Below are 26,552 nucleotides of genomic sequence, written 5' to 3'. Positions count from 1 at the left end.
GGTTGAACTAGGTGGCCCATACCTTTCAGTGTTCACTGGAGGTTATTTAGCCTTTTGATAAACTAAGAAAGCAAGAGAAGTTCCACTCAAATCACTAAAGGCTGTGTGTGATATCTGTGTATGTGTATTTGAGCCCATGCCACTTGGAGGTCAATAGCAAAATTTTGAATTGGGCTCAAATAGATGTGAAGTACAGCAGTTCCTGAAACACTGGCGTATTAGGCAATCTCTCAGAGTAACCCAGCAGCTCTGCATTGACCTAGATGAAGTTTATGAATGATTTTCAAATGCAACCCTACCATACAATGTTCTGTAATAGAACTCACTGGTTTTCAGAGAGGAAATAACCAGCATTTGACTGAATAGGTAGCATTTGACTAACCCTGTTCAGAACCCTGTTCTGATAAGGTGACAGCTGATACATCAGCCTAAAGTAACTGATAAAAGGTGTCCTTTGCTTTTAACCACTAAGGCCACCTGAGCCTTTTCTGACAATGATGGATTCAAAGCATCTCCAAGCCATGCACCGGATTCTTCAAGACAGATTGAACAAATGACCCAACCACTCCACAAACAGCAGACCCAACTTGTACGAATTGAACTTCACTTATTCACCTTCATTCAGTCCATTACTTTGCTTAAGCAACAATTTAGAACATCCTCTGTTCCAGGATGTTAACTGAAAAAGATGTAAAACTGTCACCTGCACATTTTTCATATGTTAAGAATCCTCTGCAACATTATTTATTGAAATGATTTATTTCTTTTTTATTTTCATGTAGATGGTTCTGCTTTCCAACTTGATAATTTAGTTTTTGCTAAAGGATGTGTAGAACCCTATGGTTCTTAATGAGGATCAGACAGATTTCATTGAAGCCCAAAATGTTATTTATGATAGATAGTTCAAAAGCAAAAGCTTAAAAGCAGGGTAGGGATGAACCTTCTCTGTACAAGTTATGCAAATAAGAGTGTAAAGAATTGATAAGTTCTATACTTTAATGATGTAAAGTTAGGGGGAGACTTGGGCGGTATGACTGTTACACACACATGCTCCCAGGTTTGGTTTATTGTCATTCACTCACACACTCATAGCTCTGGAAAATAGCCACACACTCAGATCACTTTCAACTGAACATTGAATACACAGAGACCCAGTGGATTTAAAATAACAGCAAAACTTTACTGGTTACACCCACCCACTGAAATACATGCGTGCTCATTCACACTTACTTGAATTCTCAACTGGGCTCACACATACTAACCAGAGGGATGGAAGCCAATCCAAAGATGACATGACAAGTGGGTGGTCTTCTTTTTGTCCCCCAAAGTCCTTGCTTTGTTGAAAACTACACTTGCCTTGCTGATTTACAAGCTTGGTAACTGTTGATGGGATTTGGGGAAGGGTTTCTCATATGTTCAAGCTTTTTTTGTCTGATTTAGGTGACATTTTTCCTTTGTTTCCTTAAGCACTTATTTCCTTCTTATCTATTTCCTGAAGGGCTCTTTTAGACAAGATTCCTGGCTATCCAGCCTGCTTATGAGCTTGCATCATCTTTAGGTATTTCAGCTTCAGCCTTCACTACATCAATGGACCATTGAGTTAGGCAGTGCTTTATGGATAAAGGGACTTTCAATATTTTAACTTTCTGTAGGACAGGTGATCTCTCCCAGTAAATTGGTTTCCAGGCTATGTATTTATTCAAGTTCCCTAATCAGCATTCTTGTCTTAAATGTATTTTAGCTTTCACTTAGAAAATATTTTTATCAAACTCTACCACAATAAACCATTTAATTTATGCTCTTTTTATTAAAAAAACAACAACAACTATCAATGCCTGATAGTGGGTTAGTTGTGATTACTCTTGACAATACCAATTCTTACCTATGTCACCTGGGAGGCATTTACCAAGCCACCATTCTTTATGTTCCATACTTCATCTTTATTGCAAAGATGACACTTTAAAATATTTGTTCTTAGTCTATGGTGCCATTATCTTGGCAGAATGCTCTTAGAGAAGAAACATCAGAATTTGCATGGACACATTTCTCATCTCTGTTATGGCAACTACCATTTTATTGGCTTGACCACTTTAGAGAATTACTATGTAGGAAGCATTTCCTAACAATTTTGTCTTGTTAGCCTTAACATTCTGGATTGCCTTAAATATCATTTTATTAATTAACGTTAAAATTCTTCCCATATTGTTATTAAAAATTGAAGTATGTAATAGACTTCTAAATGCTGATGCATACAAATTTTGACCTGACTCTTGTTTTTTCTGACCTTTCCTAGGGTACTGATATTGAAGTCTGTGTATCTTTAAAGAGTTTTTAGGATAACTCAAAGGGCTTTAATGGATGTAAAGTGTTCTTGGAATTTATCTGTAACTTCGCCCACATGCTAAGATTTGAATTTATTATCATTCGTAATAAAAAAAAAACTTGTAATGCAAGGCTTTTAGTAACCATAATATGAATTGATTCCTTTGTAGTGGTATTGTTCTCCCATTTTGACGGTGTATTTTAGAATGCAAAAGAATTAAAACAAGTATCTTAAGACTCTGTGTAAAGATTTTTTTTTTGTCTATAGACTAAGTAGAAGATAGTGTCCAGAGTTTAATGGATCACTAAATAAAGTGGAAAAATGGCTAAGACATATGTTTTATTTTTTGTAGCAAAATGTTAGGTTCATTTTTATTACACTTTCCCAGCTAATCTTTATAATATTAAAATTCTATTCTATTCATGTGGCTGTGTCTATCCATTTCCTTATGTCCAAGGAGGTCGATGATTTATTTCACCAAGCAATCTCTGGTTAGGTCAAATACCTCAGAAGATGGGGAAATCCTGATCAAACAAACAAAAAATGACATTGTTTTTTATATATTGAGTATTTTTAAGACGTGGTTTGCCTTGTCAAGTGATCTGCAAAGCCCTGGTGTTGTTTTTCTGATTGGAAAAACATCCTGTGCTACCAGATGTCTCGGTACTTTCCAAAACAGCAATCTGCTTTGGATATTCCTGCCACTGTTTTAATTAAAGGAATCTGACTGCACCATTTCTTAAAGCCTGAACTCAGCACTGATAAAAGATGGTTCATAACTAGAACTTAAAACAGCAGTTACTGGCATTTTATTTTTCGTTCACTTCAAAAGGCAAAAGCTTAGCTTAAACCCTGACCTGGTTGAAGGACTGACTCTGGAAAAAAGTTGGTTTCCCCCTCTCTATTGCCACTCAGAAATTATCTGTTGTGACATTTCTAGCCAGATTTTCAAGCTGAGCCCACCATTCCGTTCCCCAAGGGCATTCCAGCAATGTTAAAAATAAGTGATTTCTAGCCAGATTTTTTTCCCAGTGAATTAATGGGATTCCGATGCGAGTGTCCTTACCAGCCTGCTGAGCCTTCATTTTGCCTTTCCAGAGATTTAAATGTTCTCCACAGAATAAGCAAACTGAACAAAATTTAAAAATGGCAAGATGCTAACTGCCTCTGACATGCTGTGCATCTTTAATTCAAAATAGCCTAGTTGGTATGTGTTTTAATTCAATTCCCTTCATGTTGTTCCCTATCCATAAAAGAGCCCTCTGCATTTTATTTTCTCTTGTTTTAAAGCTTCAAATGATAATAGAGAAACCATGAAGTTGTCCAAAAGAAATGCTTGTCTTCCAAATGTGTTGTAAAATGCATGGCTTTAATACTTTATATTCCATAACTATCAAAAATATGTGCTATGTTTTGATCCAGTATAGGAAATACACTAAGTTGCTTAACAACTTAATTCCAAATAGTACTGCAAAAATATTATTTGGATAATTAGAAACTTTAATAAATGTCCTAATTTTTTAAGGTATTGACAGGAGGATTTGCACTAGAAAAGGACTGGTTTTCATGTGATAATCTTTCCATTCATTAAATACCACATTACAAAGAATTCAGTAGCTATAATAGCAATGGCTAATACCACTTTAGTGTATGTAGAACAGAATCCCAGCCTGAATTAATGGAGACTTTGCATAACAAAGTTTATGCTATTTAAACCCATGTTTTGCTTAAATCATATTTATTGATGATGATATACTTACAAGTACTTAGCCTAGGGACTCTTTAACATTGTTGATGGAATACACACACACACACACACAGAGAGAGAGAGTTTACTATCTGGCTACCACATTAATAAAGACAAAACTCAGATGTTGATTTGGAATTTGACAGGATAAAAAGTATACACATCAAACAATAGATTTTTAATATTTCCATTTAGAAGGTCAAATATTTAGAGAATTTTAGCTAAAAATAAAGATATATTTAAGAATAATTACTTAACATACTGAAAAAGCATATTAACAGACATTTCTGGATAGAAGAAATTAAATCTGTCTTGCTCAGGGAAAATTGGAACTGTCAAAATGATTACCCTACGAAGATTAAACTTTCAAATAACTCAAATATTTTTATAATAATAATAATAACAGAGTTGGAAGGGACCTTGGAGGTCTTCTAGTCCAACCCCCTGCCCAGGCAGGAAACCCTACACCATCTCAAACAGATGGTTATCCAATATTTTCTTAAAAATTTCCAGTGTTGGAGCATTCACAACTTCTGCAGGCAAGTCATTCTACTTATTAATTATTCTAACTGTCAGGAAATTTCTCCTTAGTTCTAAGTTGCTTCTTTCCTTGATCAGTTTCCACCCATTGCTTCTTGTTCTACCCTCAGGTGCTTTGGAGAACATCCCGACTCCCTCTTCTTTGTGGCAACCCCTGAGATATTGGAACACTGCTATCATGTCTCCCCTAGTCCTTCTTTTTATTAAACTAGACATACCCAGTTCCTGCAACCGTTCTTCATATGTTTTAGCCTCCAGTCCCCTAATCATCTTTGTTGCTCTTCTCTGCACTCTTTCTAGAGTCTCAGCATCTTTTTTACATCGCGGCAGCCAAAACTGAATGCAGTATTCCAAGTGTGGCCTTACCAAGCATTATAAAGTGGTATTAACACTTCATGTGATCTTGATTCTATCCCGCTGTTTATGCAGCCCAGAACCGTGTTGGCTTTTTTAGCAGCTGCTGCACACTGCTGGCTCATATCTAAATGGTTGTCCACTAGTACTCCAAGATCCCTCTCACAGATACTACTATTGAGCAAGGTACCACATATACGGTACTGGTGCATTTTGGTTTTTTTTGCCTAAATGTAGAACCTTACTTTTTTCACTGTTGAATTTCATTTTGTTAGATAGCACCCAATGTTCAAGTCTGTCAAGATCCTTCTGTAACTTGAGCCTAATTTCTGGAGTGTTGGCTATTCCTGCCAGCTTGGTGTCATCTGCAAATTTGATGAGTTCCCCATCTATCCCCTCGTCCAAGTCATTGATGAAGATGTTGAAGAGTACTGGGCCTAAAACAGAGCCTTGGGGTACTCCACTGCATACTTCTCTCCATGTGGATGCAGTTCCATTGAGGACTACACGTTGTGTGCGGTTGGTCAGCCAGTTACGAAACCATCTGGTGGTGGTGTGAAAAAGATGTTAAATATTTTGCACAGGCAAGTAATGAAATATATGTGGTTCTATACAAAGCAGAATAGAATAGAATAGTATAGAATAGAATAGAATAGAATAGAATAGAATAGAATAGGTTGGACTAGAAGACCTCCAATGTCCCTTCCAACTTGTTATTCTGTTCTGTTAATAGAATAGAATAGAACAGAACAGAACAGAACAGAACAGAACAGAACAGAAGAGTTGGAAGGGACCTTGGTGGTCTTCTAGTCCAACCCCTGCCTAGGCAGGAAACCCTATACCATTTAGGACAAATGGTTATCCAATCTCTTCTTAAAAACTTCCAGTGTTGGAGCACTTACAACTTCTGGAGGCAAGTTGTTCCACTGATTAATTGTTCTAACTGATAGGAAATTTCTTCTTAATCTAGGTTGTTTCTCTCCTTGATTAGTTTCCATTCATTGCTTCTTGTCCTGCCCTCAGGTGCTTTGAAGAATATTTATTTATTTATTTATTTTTATTTATTTTGTTACACAGTATATATAAGCATAAGCATGAAATAACTATACAATATATAAGCATATATATAAGTATGAGTATGTAATAACTATATTAATTGGATATAACGAAAGGAAACAATAGGACAGTGAACGATAGGCACGTTTGTGCTCTTATGCACGCCCCTTACAGACCTCTTAGGGGTGAGGTCAATAGTAGACAGTTTTTGGTTGAAGCTTTGGGGATTTTGGGAAGAGACCACAGAGTCAGGTAGTGTATTCTAAGCATCAACAACTCTGTTACTGAAGTCATATTTTCTGCAATCAAGATTGGAGCGGTTAATATTAAGCTTAAATCTATTGTGTGCTCATGTATTGTTGCAATTGAAGCTGAAGTAGTCTTCGACAGGAAGGACATTGTAATAGATGATTCTATGAGTTAAATTCAGGTCATGTCAATAGCTTGAATAGCTTCACTCTCTCTTCTTTGTGGCAACCCCTGAGATATCAGAACACTGTTATCATGTCACCCCTAGTCTTTTTCATTAAACTATCCAATTCCAGCAAACGTTCTTTAATATTAAATTCAAAAACTTGTGGGATTCAAGAGAAGGAGGTGGTTCCAAATTTCTGACTGTATTATCATGTTAGCTGTTTAACATGGATCTCAGAATGGATTATATTTCCCTGAAAAGCTTTTACTTCCATAGAAGTGATAGGTCTTCCAGAAAGACTTCACAGATTCATTTGAGTTAACATACAGGGGCAGCCTAATGAAATCATGCATTAATAAATAATCTACTGAATGTTTGGGATAAATACAGGAAAACGATAAATATGGACTTTTCTCTATTTTCTTTATAAAAATGAAGGCATTAAGAAATCTGCTCAATGAAGAGAAAATGATTTGTTTAGATTATAAAATTGTATTGATAACGGAACAAAGATTAAAATCTCTTGATCATGTTAATATACAGTGCTTTCTATATTTAATTGGTTTCAGTATTTTCAAATAAGCAGCACAATAACAAAAGGATTACAGAAACAAGGGAGAATACTGAGTAGGTTGACCAAAATTGTAAATGTTATAACACATAATATTGATTATTTGTCCGCCATTATTTGTAACTTATTAGTGAAGTGACTCAAAATCCAAACAAATCAAAGATTTTATGATTAAATGGATGTAGAATGTTAATATAGTTATGTAGATGAAATAATGGGAATTTCAATTGAAGAACATCAAATTTACTTTAAACAATTTACTTAGAATCTGCATAAGATGTTATATTGTTGATATATTATCCTAGGCGTAATTGCTAAAATGACTAATTACTTTTCTGAAAATGTAAAGATAAACTAGTTAGATCAGGGGTATCAAACTGGCAGCCCGCAGGCCAGATGCATCATGTGCAGGCCTCGCTCACTCCAGAATGGGAAAAATTTCACGAAACATCACATGACGACATGACGGTGCGAGTTTGATACTCGTGGGTTAGATTCTTCTTTTATACATGGTGGTAATTGTGTAAAGACCAACAGTATTGAAAAATTATTCACTGTAGACTGGATCAAATGTTGAAAGTTGCAATCCCATTGCCCTCTGAGAATATTTTGATTAAATTTTACTATAATATATATGCCTTCAAAAATTGACTGAATTGATATTGTATATTAGATTTTATACATATTTTTGGGATGCATCCTTTAATTCCATTTTGGAAGAATGGCTATCTAAATTATGGGTGTTTGTCTTCCTGTCTGGAATAATTTTATATTTAAAAAGTAAAGCTGTTGCAGAATGCAATTGTGATTGGTAACAATTCTTGGACCATAATACTATACATGGAATTTTACCACATCCAAAATGTGGATTCTACAGTCCATATGTTAAGGATGTATAATTTATAGTATTGGTAGAAAGCATTATTCACTATGTGAATCTGTATGTTTCCTTCAGTGATTTGAACAATGTTAACTAAACATTTTGGACTTAAAGTTAACTAGGATTAACCTGAATTTTGGTTAGAAAATGGACATGTATCTCATAAAATGATACACCTCTAATGATGTACGGGAATATATTAGTTTTATAATATATTGGTTTTGTAGTTTATCCACCCATAATTCTATATTTGTATCTATTCCAATTTGTACTATCCATTCTTTCAAAATATATCATATGTTCATGAATACTTGCAGCAGGAACAAACTGTATATTGTCACAGTCTGCTTTAGAAGAATGGGGGCGGGGAAAGAGGGGGGGAGAGAAGTTATCAGAGAAATCAGCTGTTAGATAAAAATAAAAAAGGTGCCAGAAAGAGAAAGTATAAATGGTCTTACACACTTTTATCCCCTGTCCACATTAATCCTGACACACATTTCTCTTGTAGGCATACAGCCCTCATCAAGATTTGTTATCACTAATGTGGGATAAAAATGTAGATGATATTACATGACAAGGTTACGTCTAGGTTGGATTATTGCAATGCTCTCTACATGGGGCTGCCCTTGAGGTGCACCCAGAGGCTACAGTTAGTCCAGAATGCGGCTGCGCGAGTAGTAACGGGAGCCGCTCGTGGCTCCCACGTGACATCACTGCTCCGTAGTCTGCACTGGCTTCCTGTGGTTTTTCGGGTGCGCTTCAAGATTTTGGTTACCATCTTTAAAGTGCTCCATGGCTTAGGACCCGGGTACTTACGAGACCGCCTGCTGTTACCTTTTGCCTCCCACCGACCCGTACGCTCTCACAGAGAGGGTCTCCTCAGGGTGCCGTCCGCCAAACAGTGTCGGCTGGCGGCCCCCAGGAGTAGGGCCTTCTCTGTGGGGGCAGTGACGCTCTGGAACGAACTTCCCCCTGGCCTGCGGCAAGTGCCTGATCTTCGGACCTTCCGTCGTGAGCTCAAAACATATTTATTCATTCAAGCGGGACTGGCATAATAGTGTTGAATTTTAATTGGGTTTTCTTAATATTTAAAAATTTTAAATTTAAATTTTTAATTATCAGCCTTTATAATTTGCTATGTTTTAAATGTTGTCTTAATTGTATATATTCTGTTTTTATTTTTGGCTGTACACCGCCCTGAGTCCTTCAGGAGAAGGGCAGTATAAAAATTTAATAAATAAATAAATAAATAAATAAATAAAACAATGCAATAATATCGCACACTTCTCTTCCTAGGGTCATAAAATTAAGCAATATATTCTCTTGGAAACAGGCAAAAGCAACCAAGACTTCGGATTTTGCAAAAATGCTTGTAAGCAGGGCAAGGCAGACAAGTTCTATATGGCATAAATTCTGATTATTCTGATAATTAATCAACATTAACCATTTCATGAAACATATTTAAATGAATAAGGGATAGCTTTGACTGTGACCGTCTGAATGATAAAAATGATGACAGCCTAGCCTTTCCTCTATTATCACCTAACATTCATCCTCTAAATTATGGTTGTTGTCTCAGTTTCCAGTAGCATATTGTATATTTTAATATCTCAAGAAAGGTAGATCACAGAGGTCAATCCAGAATCCTAAATAATTGCTTGCATTTTACTTGACAAAAATATAAGGTAGTGAGCATTCATTCCAAGTGTAACATCTTTCATAATAATAGGATAAGCAGCATGTTTTCATATTCAAGGAAGCATGATGGAATAATGAAATCTCAAAAGGAAGGATTATATGAATGCCTCAGAAATCAAGTAATAGAGAATAGAATAAAAAATTTTATTGGCCAAGTGTGATTGGACATACAAAGTATTTGTCTTGGTGCATATGCTCTCGGAGTACATAAAAGAAAAGATACATATATATCTACTCTACAGTAGTGCCACAGTAATATAATCCACTACAAGCAAAATATATAATTTGAAAATAGCATATTCCCTTTGTCCTGATACATGGAAAACAGAATTACTTAGAAAAAAATAATTGTCCATTTGACTATAATGCATATAGTAATGTAGTAAACTTTATGAGAACAATTTCACCTGAATTTATGGTCAGTTATTTTATTACTTTGGCTTAATTTGTTTTTATTGTCTCAATAAATGCTTGAGACACCCAATGCTTATACTCAATGTTTGAGACAATATAATTCATCTCTAAAATTGTAGCTGACTCTCCTTTAGTGTGATTTAAATCTCACTGCTAAAATCCAGCATTGGATCAAGGGAACAATAAAGAATTAAGAGGAACCAAGTTATTATTGAAGAGGCTAGAGTTTTTAGTTAAGGCAATCCTCAACAACATTTTAAAGAAAAATATATTTATGTGAAGAAAAGCAGTTGAGTTCCTAGTTTGGGGGTAGAAACAGAAAGGGGAAAATAGAAATGCTGCTCCCCTATGAAATTATGAAAGAGGGGAAAATCTAACAAAGATGCATAAGTGTGGAGTTCAGTTGATAATTACATGGAGGGAAATGAAGATACAGGTTTAATTATGAACAGAAAGACCAAAATATATGCCAGTAAATATGGATTAATGTCGTTTAGGTTAGTGTGGGTAGGTATGAGAGTTGCAAAACACAGGTTAGCACTAGTTCCATCTTACACTCCAAGGAATGATGAAAATGGAAAGAACCAAAAATGAGTCTGGTGAAAACTTGTGCAACATTCTGAATAAATGAAATCCAGAAAGGAAAGATACTCTGTTTGCTGATATGAAATAAGAAACAAGACAAGAGAGTATGGAAAATAGATTGTGTCATCTGGATCCCCAAGTATAAATAAGGATGGTGACCATTATATTAAAAAAAATTGGCCTTTTTCAAATGCATGGTTTACATATAAGGTTATTTATATACTGTATACACATGACAAAATAATGAATATAAATTTTAAAGCATGATTTGATTGTTTTTCATGAAGGATCAAGAAGCTTAATATGAAGGGCTGAATAAAATTACTGAATATTACAAGAGTAATGTCTGGTTCTGAATGTATTAGTAGAATCAAGAGTGTTGTTAGAGAATGGACAAAAAAAGGAAATAAGACACTACAATAAAAGCAGAATGACTGCAGGAATAATGTACAAGGCACAAAAACACTACATGTAAATTAATCATCCATCAAAAATGGGAAGTGGACATAATGAAAGGATGTGGAAACTAAAAAAAATGTTACACTATGGATTAGAGAAAACAATGAATATAAGAGGATGCTTGCTGTAGAAAAATTAGGGTGAAACATATTGTTTAATACGTATATAGAGAAAAAATTGCACAAGATGTATTCAGAAAGAACAAGGAATAGTTAGTATTTTTAAAATGTAGTGAAAAGTGCAGAATTATTTTGATGGAAATAAAATTTAGTTTTGGAAAGTTATGGAAAAAATGTAAACAATGAGCCACCAATAGTGTGCCTGAAATTGAGGGGGCGGGAAATTAAATTATTGAGCAATGACTGGAAAGTGCTAAGGTTAGCAGGGAATAAGATTAATTTCATGCCTTCCAGTCTTTTTTTATTCCTCCCAGCCAGATAGATTTTCTTTATGTAGATCTATCCCTCAGTGTTCTTTCAAGTCTTCCAAGAGTGCACACTTTGTCACTTAACTAAGTCCATCCATCTTGCTGCTGGTCAGTCTCTTCTTCTCTTTTCTTCTAACTGTTCTAGCATTGCAGCCTTTTTCAGAGAGCTGGGTCTTCGCATAATGTATCTGAATTGGAATAAGATAATCATGTGATACTTGCTTAATGTACTTATGTTATTTATTATTTAATTATTATAAAATTTATGTCCCACGCAACTTGCCAAGAGGTGAGTTTATTTAATATATCTAAGCTTTAATTTATCTATGGATAATGTATGAAGTATACTTATAATTGTAGCGGTACGTCTAGTTGAGAACATGAATGTGGGATACTTTTATTTGCAGAAGTTGTCATTAATGGCTGACAGCCTAAATAATTTTTTGTAAATGCTAGATGAATTGCTGTATGATGCAATGAGAAATACAAATCTGAAGATTAGTTTATAAAAAGTGGTCGTGTTTGACACACAATCATTAGGTAAATAATTGCAAGTTATACCTCAATGGTGAAACATCAAGAACAAGTAGATAAATTTTTTACCTTAATAAGGTGTTTTATTAAAGACAGGAAAATAGATGGAGAAATTCTAAGACAAACAAATGCTAGTAGAAAGGTAGTAGGTATGTATGTGGGAATGAATGATTATTGAAAGCAATGAAAATAAGAGTGTGCCTCTGCCCATTTAGTTACATGGAAGTGAAATTTGGGTATGTTGATATAAACATAAATTTTGAAAGCAAAGGGAACATATTATAAGAGTATGTTATAAAGGCTGTGGTGGCGCAGGCTACTTCTGCTGACTACTGGCTGCCTGCAATTTGGCAGTTCGAATCTCACCGGCTCAAGGTTGACTCAACCTTTCATCTTTCTGAGGTTGGTAAAACGAGGACCCAGATTGTTGGGGGCAATACGCTGACTCTGTAAACCGCTTAGAGAGGGCTGTAAATACTATGAAGTGGTATATAAATCTAAGTGCTATTGCTATTGCTATTTCACATTCTTGGCTACCCTATCTCTTTAGAAATCAAACTTTTTTCCAGAATTTCTTTTCAAAGTCTTATTGAAACTGAATAAGGTTAAGAACAGTATTCCTTGTTTCTCTCTGTGTCATTCAAGCAGTTCTGGTCCTTCCACACTGGAAGGGTGCATGATGGATATATGTATGTAATCCTTTTAGAAACTCCATATTAATAGTGGCAGTGCTATTTTCAAAACTGCCTTCCCTTCTAGGAAAATATATTATGACAAAGGCCACCTACTAATAAGTGAAGATCAGGAAAAGGACTGAATTCCTTATTTATATATGGCTCACATTCCTTAAAAAAGGGGGGGGGAAAGACACAGGCATTTGAAAAAAGACAGCCAGATAGAGTTTGAGAAAAAGGAGGAATGGAGAAGAAGGAGGTCAGTTCTTTAAAGCCAAATAAACAACAGACTAGCAGCTTTTACTTTAATAGCAATTTGTTGTGCGTTTTTTGGCTAATAGATGGAACCAAATTGTTATGGCCAGAAAGAATATTGCTTCAAGTCTACCTTCTATCAAAATGCATTTCTTTGCCAAAGTAGCTATTATTTATTCTATACCTCCTTCAATCCTTGTACATCATTTGAAAGGCTGGCTTCAATGGTACAGAAAATATAAGTTTAGTGGGGATTACCAAACATACACATGATGCAGTATTTCCCAAAATAAATTCAGCTTAGAAGGAAAATTCTTCACAAGTAAATCAGGCCAATACCTTGATATCAATAAGACTTCACATTATTTACTCTAGCTTTGAATTTATTTTATTACGGCTTTGGGCCAGCATAAGTAAGTCAAGGAAAACTCCCACTGGCTTCGTGAACACATACAAATAGCTTTCTTGGCAATGTTAGCAACATGTTTTGTCCCAGTTCTCTTCTGGGATATCTTTCTGTAGGGTTATCCAAAACATCCTATTGAAATCACAGAATTTTGGGAAACATCTTGTTTTGAGCACATACATTTGACTTTCATTGAGGATTATTTCTTTATTTCATTTTATTTTAATTTATACAGTTTATAGTGAAATAAAGCAAAAGATACAAAAGACATCATAGAAACCGAAAAATACCATCCAATGGGAACTCAGCCTTCGCTTGCTTAAAAGCCTGGGAAAACAGCCAGGTCCTTAATAGCTTCCTAAATAAGTACAGGTAAATAGAATCTTGGAAAATAAAGGCATGATAAGCTGGAAGCCAGTCAAAATTAATGGATGTAAAATGCAAAGTAACTACCAAGCTGATTGGTCTGATCAGATTAATAGGTATTTTATAAATGAATCATAGAAGCAATAATAAAAAACATGCAAGCATTTTCAGAAATTGCTGGAATCTGCTCTGATAAAAGGAAAGATACATAAAAGTCATTGGACCTGCCTGATGCATTCACTAGAATGGAAGTAATTAGAATAGAGCAGTTATCTTTGTAGTCTAAGCAGTACAAAAGAACGTTCTGGGCTTTAATGAACATGAGAGTTAATACATTCCCTTTCTCTATCATTATACTAACACATTCATAAGAAGAGGGGCACTGTTTTTTATATACACTCCATTCTACTAGGACTGCCTTCCTTTCTCATGCACACAAAAGAAAATTGAAAGCATGTTGGATAGGAAGATGTTTTTTTCAAACACATCCCTATTCCGTGAACTGTTATTGTTGATGTTTTTTTTAAAAAAAAACCTTTTGTATGTGTGCCATTTTTTGAGAGCTAAAACAGTTGCATTGTACCTTTGTTGTCTTCCAAGTCAAAGCAGAAAATGGAATTGCATGTTCTACAGCTAGCAGCCACACAATTCAGTTCCTTATTTAAACTAAGTAGGGTTGACAAGTTGGTACTCTGTAGATAGACTACAATGTTCAAAATCCTAGGCCATTGGCCATGTTGACTGAAATTTATGTGAACTGTAGCCCTAAATATGTTGAAGAATAACACCCATATATCATAATAATTTGTTATGTAACCAAAAAAATGGCCTTTACAGATTCAGGAGCCATTTTGAAATCTGTAATTACCTTTTTGGTAAATTCAAAGTTACAAAACATTGAACAAGATTTTGAGTGCTTCAGAATTCTTCATCAGAAGACAGTGTAACCAAAATAGTAGAGCCTAGAAGAAGAGAACATGGCTAGACTTGAACTCATGATATCCATATTTAATCATTGCTTTAAGGTGAAAACTAAGAGGAAAATGCAAGCATTCTGATTATTTTCCACTATGTACAGAAGTAGTTTTAAATTGCTCCTAGGACTGACAGTTGAATAAGCAAAGAATACTTTGTGCCTTAGCTGTGAAAATATAAAATCCAGAACATACAAAATCCAATACCTCCACCCAAACTTGGAATCTACAGCTTGATAGATGGAAGAAGAATTATGTATATTTTATTTTGCTGCATGATAGAAGCCAAGCTGCTTGTTCAGCAGTGCATGCAGTTTTTTGCAACCTTTCTCGGCAGAATTTCTTTTTTAAAAAGCCTCTTTACCGCATTATTTGAAAATGGTTTGAATTGGTTTTAGTTTGGCTGGATGTAAATATCTAAATGGCATTTTGGCAGGACATCAAGGTTTTGACTATTACAAAATGCAGTTTGTGGCTTGATGGTGAAGAAATTTTAATATTCCTTCTCTAATGCCAATTATAGATTTTGGGACTGGCAATAATATAATGTGCGTGTTTTTAGGTTAGGCATATAAATTTGCAGTAAGAGTTACATATATCTTGGTTTAGAGTAGGACTGCAAGATAATTTTTTATTATAATTATTACTCATTGCTGAGATAACACAAATAAATTGCTGTAGGAGCTATGAAAAAAGGAGCAATTTCAAATTATAAGGCAGTTTTTTTCTAAGGGGAGCCCATCCACAACCAATTAGCTTGATTTCCTCTGAATGGAATCACTCCCATAGGAAGAAAGAAAATCACTGCAAAACAATGTCCCTACTTACATCCCTGAATGGAGTTTAGTCCAGGGGTGAAATGCTACCGGTTCGCAGCAGTTCGGGCGATACAGTAGTAAAAAAAGCTACCAGTTCGGGCGAACTGGTAGTAAAAAAATGGAAGCGGTTCGTCCAAACCAGTATTTCCAATGATCAGGTGTGCCTTGCGATTTATATTCACTAGAAAGCAGGAAATCCTTGCTTTAGGAATCTAAATCGCATGGCACAGCTGTTCTCCCGCCCTTGCTGTTCTACTTACCTTCTTAAGGCTCCTTTAGCAGTGGTGGCAAACCACAGAGGATTTCATCACTGGTTTAGTCTCAGTGTCCCACCTGGTAAACCAAGCTTCAATCCAGATGTTCTAGATGACATGTTTCTTCCAGGGTTCTATGCAGCTGCAGCCCCATATTCTCAGCAATCTTCACTAGAAAGGGAAGGTTGGTAACTGGTTTATAATTATCCCAAATTTGAAGGGCAGTTTCCTGAGGAGACAATGTATGACTGCCTTCTTCAAGGTAGGCAGCATCAGCCTCTCTCAAGAATCAACCACTAGTCACCTTCCAATCCAGATCATTATAGGTGGCACAGCTGGTATTGTAAAGATTCTTGCTCAGTTTCTCAGGACTTAAAAGCTCACGTTCCTTCCAGATAATCTCACTGGGTGGAGTCTTGATTAGCTCATCTGGAATTGTCCTTCTGGAGTCCAGCTCCAAGTGAAACTAAGTGATTTTATTCTCCAGTTGATGCAGAGAGTTCTTTTTTTTAAAATTGAAAATGTTTTTACAAAAAATTTTACCCCTTTTTCCCCTCCCCTCCATCCCTCCCCTCCCTCCAAAACCACCCTCCTCCCACCCCCTCCAACTTCCCAGAACCAAACACAAGGTATAGTTCAAAAAACAATCTTTCACTAAATTTTCCCTTTCCCAGAACACTCATAAGGTATAGTTCAAAAACAAACATAAGCTAAATTATTCCAAAACAATTATACAAATTTTTCCTCTCTGGCTCTGACTTCCCCCTTACATAACCAAAATCCTTCAAGAAATAATAATTAACATTGATAAAATATATTCAATACAGCAGATTAATCCTAAAGTATTTAAAACCAGATAATGCTTAAAAATCTAATCCAATTCAGAGAATATCTTCCTTGTAACTTCTATAAACCATATAATCAACCCATTTTTCCCCCAAATCTTTCTTACATAAAGTCTTTCGAAAGTATTCTATTTACAATTCAGTAAAACACATTACATAATTTCAGTACAGCAAATTACAATCTCTATTCAACTTTAGTCCTTCCTCCTCTGACCATCGCCATTTTTCTTAGTACACAAGCTTAAGAGAAAAGAAGAAAAAAAGAATCCAATATAATTCCAAATATCTAGTCTTTTATGATATATATCAAACATATAATCAGCCCATTTCTTCCAGATCTTTCTTACATATAGTCTTTCAGGAACGCTAATATTTTTATCTGTTAATATTTCCCAAAAAAAACTTCTTTCAAGAATAATACTTTTGTCTCTTGCCGTTTTTTTTTTTTATGCATTAGACTCTGTCTTTCCTTCATTACTCCTTTTAAAAAGTCAATAACAATATCTCCTAATTGTTCCTTTTGTCCAGCAATCCACAAATTACTACCATATATTCCATCAAGCCGGAAGGAAAACTCTTGTAAAGCATTAGCCCTGTATATTTTGTCGGTTCGGGAAACAACCTCTTGTAAGGCAAATTCAGGTGTTTCATCCAAATCTTTTAAAGAAAGCCTCTTTACATCATCTTGTTTATTCACGATCATATCTTCATTTTTATCCACTTTTGCTTGTATCTCCTCCACTCCATTTTCCAAGTACTGATTGGACTGATTAGTTTCCTCCAAACTCTCATCCAAAACATCCCAATTTTTTATCAATTCATATTTTTGGATAATTACATAAATTTTCTCTCTGTATTCCTGTATAAAGTCACGAATCCATTCTTCTGAAAGAACCTTCATGGCCAAATTCTTACTGAGAGTCCCCTTCTCAAATACCTAAACAAACTGAAGTAATCCAGCAGTCTGTTTAAATCCAAATAAAAAAAGAAGAAATTAAAAATAAGCAAAAATCCAGTCAGCTCTGCTTACAGTCCAGCACGATATGATAGAGTTTCCATTCACTTTCGCTTTCTCAGCAACTAACGAGTGCCATTTTGTTTCAATGTTGATTGTAAGCAGAAAAAAGTTTTAAAGAAAAAATAAAAGTCAGATTTAATACTTGCAGTTTAAATGACTGATCTCTTGTGTTTGTTTGTATGCTTATTAAAATCCATAGCAATCATTTGAAGCAGAGATGGTCGCTTTCTTCTCTTTCTGCCGAAACAGAGACACGCTGGGTCTGGAGCTGCTGCAGAGGGATTTCCAGGGAACTTTCCCCTTCGAGTTCCCCGCTTTCAAATTGAGAAAGCGGGGCCTCTAAGGAGTTCTTCCTATCCCTCCTCTGCTCTTTCCTTTCCCCTTTACCTGGGGACAGTACTTTCAGCCGGCGAACAGCTGATATTCGCTGTTTTCGCCGGCTTTTTACAGAATCCTAGCGCGGGCGCATTTCAGGCGTCCGTCGAAGAGAGCGGAGCCACCGGAAGTCGATGCAAAGAGTTCTTCACAGCAGCCCAACACGTGTTCTTCTAGCTCATCCCTCGGTAATATGATCTTGATAAGCAAAGCTGGCTGGCATTCTAAGGGTAGAATTTGAGCAGAAAAATAGTGACATTGAAATATATGTGGAATGTTTGTCCTGTGATAAAAGTATAAGGCAATAATCCACAAAAAAAAAGCCTTAATCAGTCTTCTATCCAGGCTTTGACAAGACCTAAGAGAGCTTAAATTCAAGGGCTGAACTGTTTTAGTTTTTGCAGACTATACCTTGAAATTCTATTTGAAATACAGGAAGCCCAGCCTTTCTTAACAGGGTTGCTGAAGAACCCTAGCAGGTTATGATTCAGGTACTGGCTTATAAAACATGGATTTGTACCAGGGGTGAAATCAAGCAGGTTCTGACAGGTTCTGGAGAAATGGTAGCGGAAATTTTGAGTCGTTTGGGGAACCGGCAAATGCCACCTCTGGCTGGCCCCAGAGTGGGGTGGGAATAGATATTTTGCAATATCCTTCTACCAGGAGTGGGGAGGGAATGGGAATTTTGCAGTATCCTTCCCCTGCCATGCTCACCAAACCACACCATTCCCACCAAGCCACACCCACAGAACAAGTAATTTAAAAAAATTGAATTTCACCACTGATTTGTACAGGTTTTAATGTTTTGTATTTTTTTGCTGTGTTTATGATGGGGTATCTTGAGGCCTGAAAATTATTTTAAAAGTTCCTTCAGGAAAAAAGGTTGAGAAAGGCTGTTGTGGCCCATAATATTATGAGAGTTTATGAGAGCAATTTAAGATGAAATTATAGAACCTCCTATTCCCAGGACTCTTTTTGTGGTCTGCATTGCTTCCCTTAACTGTACCACCAAATTTTGGTTTCCTGCCATTTTGAGTCAAGAAAGGTTGTATATTAAAACTATAGTCTTAGCATAAGATAGCCTTAACACAAACCTCACTCTCTCTCCCCAAACTAAAAGTAAAACCATGGAATCTCATTTCTATATACTTAACATTATCATCATGTATATAGTAGCTTTCAACCCCACTTCACCCTGATAATGATTAAATGTGCCCCCAGGCCAGTGAATGTTTGCTTATTCCTGCCCTAGATGATAAGCAATTAACATAATTTCCCCTATGAGTCATAACTTTGCTGCTTTGGGTAGCTTCAACAATGAGCAAAAGCAGATTAAATGAAAATAAAAGCATGTTTCCCTTTAATGTTTTTCTTTTTAAATGAGCTATATTCTTTTAACAGTAACAGATGAATTAATCAGCTGTTATTACTATGAACAAATATAAACAATGTATGGGACTTAATTCTTCTAAACTTGTTTATACTGAACTGTTCAGGTGGATGGATGACATCAATTGATTGATCCTGAGGAACAGTTCTAATCCTAATTTCACGTATACTACACTTGGAAAGGGTCTGAGCTGAGAATAATAAGAAAAGGAATCTTGTGAACATCCTCTATGAAAATGATGTACAATTCTGGTTAGAAAATAAAATTCCTTTTGGTAGTTGAACATTTAGTTTGTTTCCACTGCTTATTTAGTCTGTGTTTGAGATAATATTTCCTCTTATATTTAGTTTCTTACAATGTAAAATAATCTGCAGTAACTGGCATACTGTGGTTATTTGATAACGATGTGTAATCATGAATTTGGGCTCCTATATTCACATCAAGAAAGATTCTCACTCTATATGAATAGGCCTTCTCTGCTGCAGGTCTCCTGTGATCTACACCTGCAAAGGTTGGAGGTTGTGATTTAACTTTTCTTATTCTTGCACATCATGTAGATTCAAACTGGGGAAAAAACACACCACTGAATACCCAGGACCATTAGAGCTTTTACTTATTCGACCTTCATGCTTGAAATAGTTTTCCTTTAAAATATTTTCCCCTTTATCAGTTATTCATTGAAGAGTCTCTTTGCATCTGTAGCATTTTGAAGGGTGGCTATTATTTTACCATTTTAATTTTCCCAGCTGTTTAAATAATTGTTTTAACCTCTCCATGCCTGAAAGCTTAATACTTTCTGTGCCCCTCTTCCACCCTACTCATTGGTCTGTACTGAAATGGTTGCATTTTATTGCAGGAAAATACTTTTCCCCCCCTTCTTTGGAAAATAAATGTTTAGAATTTTGGTTAGTCTGAACCTAGATCGGTGTACTCAGAATTCTCATTTCATATTGACACATATCAATTAATTTTAATTTCTACCCAATCTGAATCTGAAGCATCTGTATTGGGTATAAATTGATTGTGCTTCATCAAGTCATCTCTTGGTGATCACTTACTATAAATAGATTTCCTCTGTTTGACAATCTGTCTCATACCTGATTTTTCGGCTCTTCCATTATTAGAACCATCTCTTGCAACTGAATTGCTGCTAACTTCCTTCTTCTCATTCCTTCTAACATTTTTATCATTATAGATGTCTCAAAGAACATGGTCTTCACGTAATGTGTAAGAAGCAGAATAATTTGTGGTCATTTGTGCTTCAAGGAAGAACTCTGGATTGATTTGGTTGATGATCCATTTATTTTCTTGGTATTCCCAAAAGTCTTCTCCAACATCAGAATTCAGAAGCATTGAAGATTTGGCATATAAATTGACCACTTCCAATCTGTTGGTCACTGTGTTGTTGTTCTCCAGCCTTGATGGAATAGTTGAGTTAGAATCTTTTACTGATTTTTTTCTTGCCATATTTTTACAGATATTACATGAATTCCTGTAGCCTTCCCAACTGGTTATTTAACTTTATTTTGTAGTATTAGAGGCTCTTGTAAACAGGAAATATCTTCTTAATGTTGATATTTCTAAGATACAAGATTTCAGTACTTTCCTTCCAAATTCGTTTGATCTTCTTTGCACTGGTTGCTATTTGTTCATTGACATATTTTAGGATACCAGTTCGAAGTCGGGACTTCGTTCTAGTTCAGAGGGTCATTTGGAGATCTTTCCTTTTTTCATGTCTGCTTTCAACTTCAATGTCCTTACAGATGTTTTAATAATGCTTCTTATTTCTTCTAACAGATCTCTGAAATTCTTTTAAGTTCATTCCCGAGATATTTTTCTTAGATATTTCCACCATCTGTTCTGATATCTAGTTTGCTTTCTTCTATTTCTTGATCTTTGGTAGTCTTTTTTCATATTCATCCTGAACACCTTCTTTAAGTTCATTTCACAGTTCCTCTGGTCCCAATCAATGAGTCCAGGATTTTAAAGTGATTCCTGATGTTTTACTTGAATATATTGGGTAATACACTTAACAATATTTTAGCCATTTAAAATATTATTACATTTGAGAAATTGAAGAACAGATAGACACCCAAAGATAGATTACCTAATGTCACCAAAAGTCTTTCAAAAATGTCTAAAAAAGAAAACATAAGAATCAGGCCATTTCATCTAACAATTGGATTACAGTGTAGTGAACTGGTTGCCTCTAGCAGCCTTATAACTAGGACATAAGATAATAGGCTACTCCTGCTATTGTTTTTGGGAACTAGTATAATATAAAAACACATATCATACTTAAACAAGGCAAAAACTCCACAGTTATCTGATGGAAATAAAAGCCATTTCGCATACAGATTTTTCTTAATTATTTTTTTTCCCAAATATTAAAGTGATATATACATTGCAACCCATGCATGTCTTTTTTTAAGACTTCATATATTTGTAGCCTAAAAGTTGTAGCAAACATAGTAAATGGCTCAAGGCCACATGGAAGCTCCCATATTGCAGCTAATACTGTCCTAGCTGATGTTAGGAACTGCGGTTATATGGATTTTTTTTATTTTGTAGAGGAGATTCTATCATTCTATCATAAATGTAAGGTTCCTGGTTTAATGAGGGCTTGAAGTCAATGAGACATCAGAGGTAATAACTTGAGCTCAGACGGGAAAAGCACATAACATTTATGCATTATCCATCTAAGCTTTTCAGATAATCAAAGCCAAATATAGAATCTCACAAGAACAGCTTTGTTTTTGCTGAATGTTTTGTTTGTATGGCCATGATGAAAAGAATGAAGTTTGTATCTGGGCTATAAATAGGTTGTGCTGAGAGAAATGAAATTATCATCTAAGTATGTCTGTTTTAAAAAAGACCATATCTTTTTTGTCTTTGTAGTTCAGACAAGCCATTGACATTCAGAATCAGAAGATTTTTCTGCTGGTCTGACCAGGTCTGACCAGTCACTTATGCTGCTATTTAACACAGTAACAGAACAACAGATTTGGAAAGGACCTTGGAGGTCTTCTAGTCCAACCCCCTGCTCAAGCAGGAAACTCTATACATTTTCAGACAAATGGTTGTCCAATCTCTTCTAAAAACCTTCCAATGTGGAGGACCCACATCTTCTGGAAGCAAATGGTTCCACTGATGAATTGTTCTGTTAGGAAATTTCTCATGGTCATAAAGTGTGGGAATGATTCATCTTGTAGCAATAACCCCAAAGTGTCATGACTACAATTAATATACAAAAAAACCCCACTTTCATTTAAAAAATACAGAAAACCTCTCTGAATTCCTTATCTCATACATCAGTTTTAGGTAGTATCAAACTTCTTTTGAAACTCTAAAAAAAAAAGTCCCTGAAAAATATATTGATTCTGATCTTTAGGAAGAAATATTAAGGACATCTGTATATACAATGGAGCTATGCATGCTAAAGAAATTATTGCAGATTGTTTCAGTCCTTGGTTAGGCACAGTACTTCTTTGCTATTCATTAAATAGCCTGACTTTTTCAGGTATCACTGCTTTAAGAATTACATTAACTTTAAGAAATTGATTTCTTAAGTAGAATTTTTTTTTCAGATATGCATTGCTCTAACACACAAGTTTTATGCTGATGAATCAGTTCTATGTGGGCTGTTCCATAGTCTTAGGTGTTTCCTTAGTACTAGCTTAGTACTGTGTAGCAAGATATTTGACTCCCCAACAAAACTATAGTTGTGTTTAGTAATTTAAGTCACAAAACCATTAGGCAAGGTCACAGTAGTAAATCAATCTAAATTTAAAAGGAGTCCAAGTTCTCTCCATTGTCATCATAGAAAAACGCTGCATCGGTAAAGGCTAAACATAAGGTAATTCAGGATTAAACTGTAATAAAGCAGTATTCCAACTTTAAACATATTTGAGTGTCTCTTTAAATACAAAATGCTATCATTCATCACCTAAGTAAAGCTGGTGGTGTTCAGCTCTGATTTTCAGTACTATGCTGTTTCTCAATAGATCTGTTTTAGAAGTTGTCCAGCATATAGTAGCTATGCATTTCATTCCTTATTATTTTATCAACATGGGGAGGCAGCAATTTTTCCAGGGATTAAATAGATGATCTTCTGTTCATGATTTAAGTCCACTAGGACTTAAATCCTAGAGAGTAAGAGACAATGAAGGCTTATGCTGTCTTCCTGTTATTAGTTGATTATGGGCTTTTTGTCTTCAGCTTGCTAAGGTTTTTGACGTAGTACTTTTCTTGAATCACAATCTACATTTCCAAGAACTCTTCTAGACTCATGTCTAGTTTTGCTTGCCTTCTGATAAATGTTTTATGATTAGCCATATCCACCATGGCAACCATTTTGCGAGATTGCTCATAGAATGCTTTCAAAACTCCAAATGTTCCCAGTGGCTCCACCTGGTTGCAAATATTTAAATAAAAATAAAACTCTGCTGCTTAAGTGATTTAGGAGAATGTATTTCCTTTGGTGATTGGATACTCACTTTTACTGTAGTTGGGAATTCATGCTGTATTATTGTCAACTTATTTGAACAGTCAGCATTTATGACAGCTCTTGACCTAGCTTTTCTATGCTATTAAAGAGATAGTTAATTAGTGACAAATAGAGCTAACATATACATCTGCCCCAAGGCTAAATTAACTATTACACTAATTACACTTTAGTGTAGGGTCTAAATATATTGGAATCCTGCTGTGTAATGATTTGAAGAGACAGTGCCTGTCCTTTCTCTGCTTTAAAAAAAATCCCACAGATCTAACTACTGTATAGCAGCTGATGCTTTAAAAAAAAGTGCAAACATTCCCAGCTCAGGAACACTGCAGTAGCCTGACAAGGTGCATGAACGGGATAGCTATATTGCTGATATTACAGTTATGCAGTGGTTAGAAAAAAGGGGAAATGGACTTTATCAGCATTGTACCCTACTAATCTGACAGATCAAGGGACATTCAAAGAATTGTACTAGGTGTAGTAGTGCACTAAAATTAAAATGCTTTATATGCTGACTGGGGAATTCTGGGAGTTGAACATCTTAAAGTTATCAAGTTTGAAAAATACTGCTTTATACTAAATCAGGGGTGTCAAACTGGCGACCCGTGGGCTGGGTACATCATGTGCAGGCTACAGCCACCCTGGCTCAGCAAAGGCAAAAAAATGTCATATGATGTCATGTGATGCAATCATGTTTGGCACCCATGTGCTAAATCATATGCTTTCCAAAATACATAAACTTACTACGTTTCAGTATAAAGTATCTATAGCTTTTGTAGTTATCCCTATTACCTAAATATGTCAGTTCTATTACATAATGATATTTTACATTCTCTCAGTCGGGGAAAACGGCCGTCAGGAATGGGTTAATCTCCTCGTCTGCTGATTGGACCGAGTCTTTAATTTGTTGCTTATAGTCCCCGCCTGCTCTTTCCCTCCAGCTTTTTCGACTCGGTTTTGCTACGGACCAGTCGTGTTGGCAATTACCTCAGGCTAGTTTTTTCCCATAGCTGGAGGTTTTTTGGCCAGTATTGTTGCTTAATTTTTCGTATTTTATTTTATTTTATTTACTGTAATTTGGTTAGTTCCTTTCTTTACAATTTAAATTAAGAACGAGGGGACGGACTTCCGAGCCGCGGAGGACCGCCGCGGCGCTTTAGCGGCTAGCCGAACAGCTGGCAAGCGCTCAGGGGCAGATCCCCGATGCGCTAGAGCCGCAGCCTCGATTTAAAGAGCGATCGTCGGAGAAGCTCACGGGCAGATCCCCGACGCTTTCTCTCGACTGGCGGCTCGCTCCTTAGCTCTCCACTTCGGCCGCAAGATTGCAGCGTCAGATTGCCGCGGAAGCCTGCGGGGCCGCGCCAGGAGCCACGTGGTGAGCGGCCAGCACGGGCATCGACGGGCGGTTCTCCGGCCTTGAAGACATCAGCTGTTGGGTGAGCGATTGAACTTCTAATTGAGAGAGCAGCTAACTACGCCTTATTATTTAAAAAAAAAATAAATAAATAAAAATAAAGAGGTCACTTTAAGAATTTGCCGCCTGACTCCCTACGACCAGAATACGGCCCTATAGCTGAGCTTCGCGCGGCAGCCCATTGAAAGAGCTGGTGCATCGGCAGAGAGACTAGAAGCAGGCCGCAGCGACGGTAAATTGGCGGGAAAATTTTTTTTCCAAAATGGCGGACGACAGTAACAGTCAGGCAAATTTACCGGCCACACCCCCAGAGTATCCAGGCCAGCAGGATACTGGGGAGGGCCCTTCTTCTTCAGCTTTCCTACCTTCCCCGTCCAAGGGGCGGAAAGCTAGAGCAAAGAGGGAGGTACGGGCAGAAGAAAGGCGCCACAAGGCCCTGGAAAAAGTTTTTTCCAGGGCATCCAAGAAGGCTCGTAAGGCACCCTCACCTAAGGGCAGAGAGAAGCAAAGCTTCACAGACACGCTGAACCCCTCAAGCCCAGACCGTTTCACACAAACCATGCAGGGATCTGGGGCTTGGTCCCCAGACAGGGCGTCTCCCGTACCTATGGCTCAGGCCGGGACTGCCCCTTTATTCCATACATTGTCGGAATCTGAATGTCTAGAAAATCCAAGGCCCCCACCAGAACCAGCCGTCAATGTGGCCCCAGGGATGGGGGCATCTGCGATAAGTCCTGAGACCAGTTTGACCTCATTGCCAGTGTTTCAGCTTCCGGACTCCTTTGGGCTGATGATCCAACAGGCCATACGCCAGGAATTGGCTCACTCCCTCCATCGGGAGGCACAGAGCACATCAGTATCCAAATCTCATAGTCGGCAGAGGCAGAGCAAGTCAGCAAATTCTACTTCAACAAGGGCCAGACCTCATATGGAGGAATCCTCAGAGGAAGATGGTCAAGTCTATAGCTCTGGAGAGGAGGAGGCTGGAGATAATCTATCTGAGGACGAAGGCCTTGGACCGGACCAACCTTCATTCGTGGGACTATTTAAGCCCCACATGTTTCGTTCCCTTTTGTTTAAGGCATTGGCAACCACGGGGCTGGGGGCAGTCCAGACACCTTCTACGGATCCCCAGGTCTTACCTAGCACGTCATCTAGCCTATTTGTGGAGCCCACAGTGGTGGCAGAAACCATTCCGGCACCTAAGATGTTCGTGGACGTGGTCCAAAGGCAGTGGTCTCATCCGAGTTCGGGCT

The 26,552-nt window shown here is 36.6% G+C and overlaps 1 protein-coding gene and 1 long non-coding RNA gene across 3 annotated transcripts in view; one reads left to right on the top strand and one right to left on the bottom strand.

Moving 5' to 3' along the window:
- CHCHD6 (coiled-coil-helix-coiled-coil-helix domain containing 6) overlaps positions 1 to 26,552 on the top strand; it is a 297,977-nt gene that overhangs the window by 234,345 nt on the left and 37,080 nt on the right. The gene's annotated exons all lie outside the window — the stretch shown is intronic.
- Positions 10,841 to 16,036, bottom strand: LOC131191582 (uncharacterized). The gene is made up of 3 exons (XR_009153535.1): positions 15,757 to 16,036; positions 14,573 to 14,666; positions 10,841 to 11,657 (listed from the first exon to the last, which is right to left on the bottom strand). It is a non-coding gene; the product is annotated as an uncharacterized LOC131191582 (long non-coding RNA).

This window comes from Ahaetulla prasina, chromosome 2 (assembly GCF_028640845.1).
Source record: "Ahaetulla prasina isolate Xishuangbanna chromosome 2, ASM2864084v1, whole genome shotgun sequence".
NCBI classification, from domain to species: Eukaryota; Metazoa; Chordata; class Lepidosauria; order Squamata; family Colubridae; genus Ahaetulla; species Ahaetulla prasina.
This window is presented reverse-complemented; position numbering and strand designations above follow the sequence as displayed.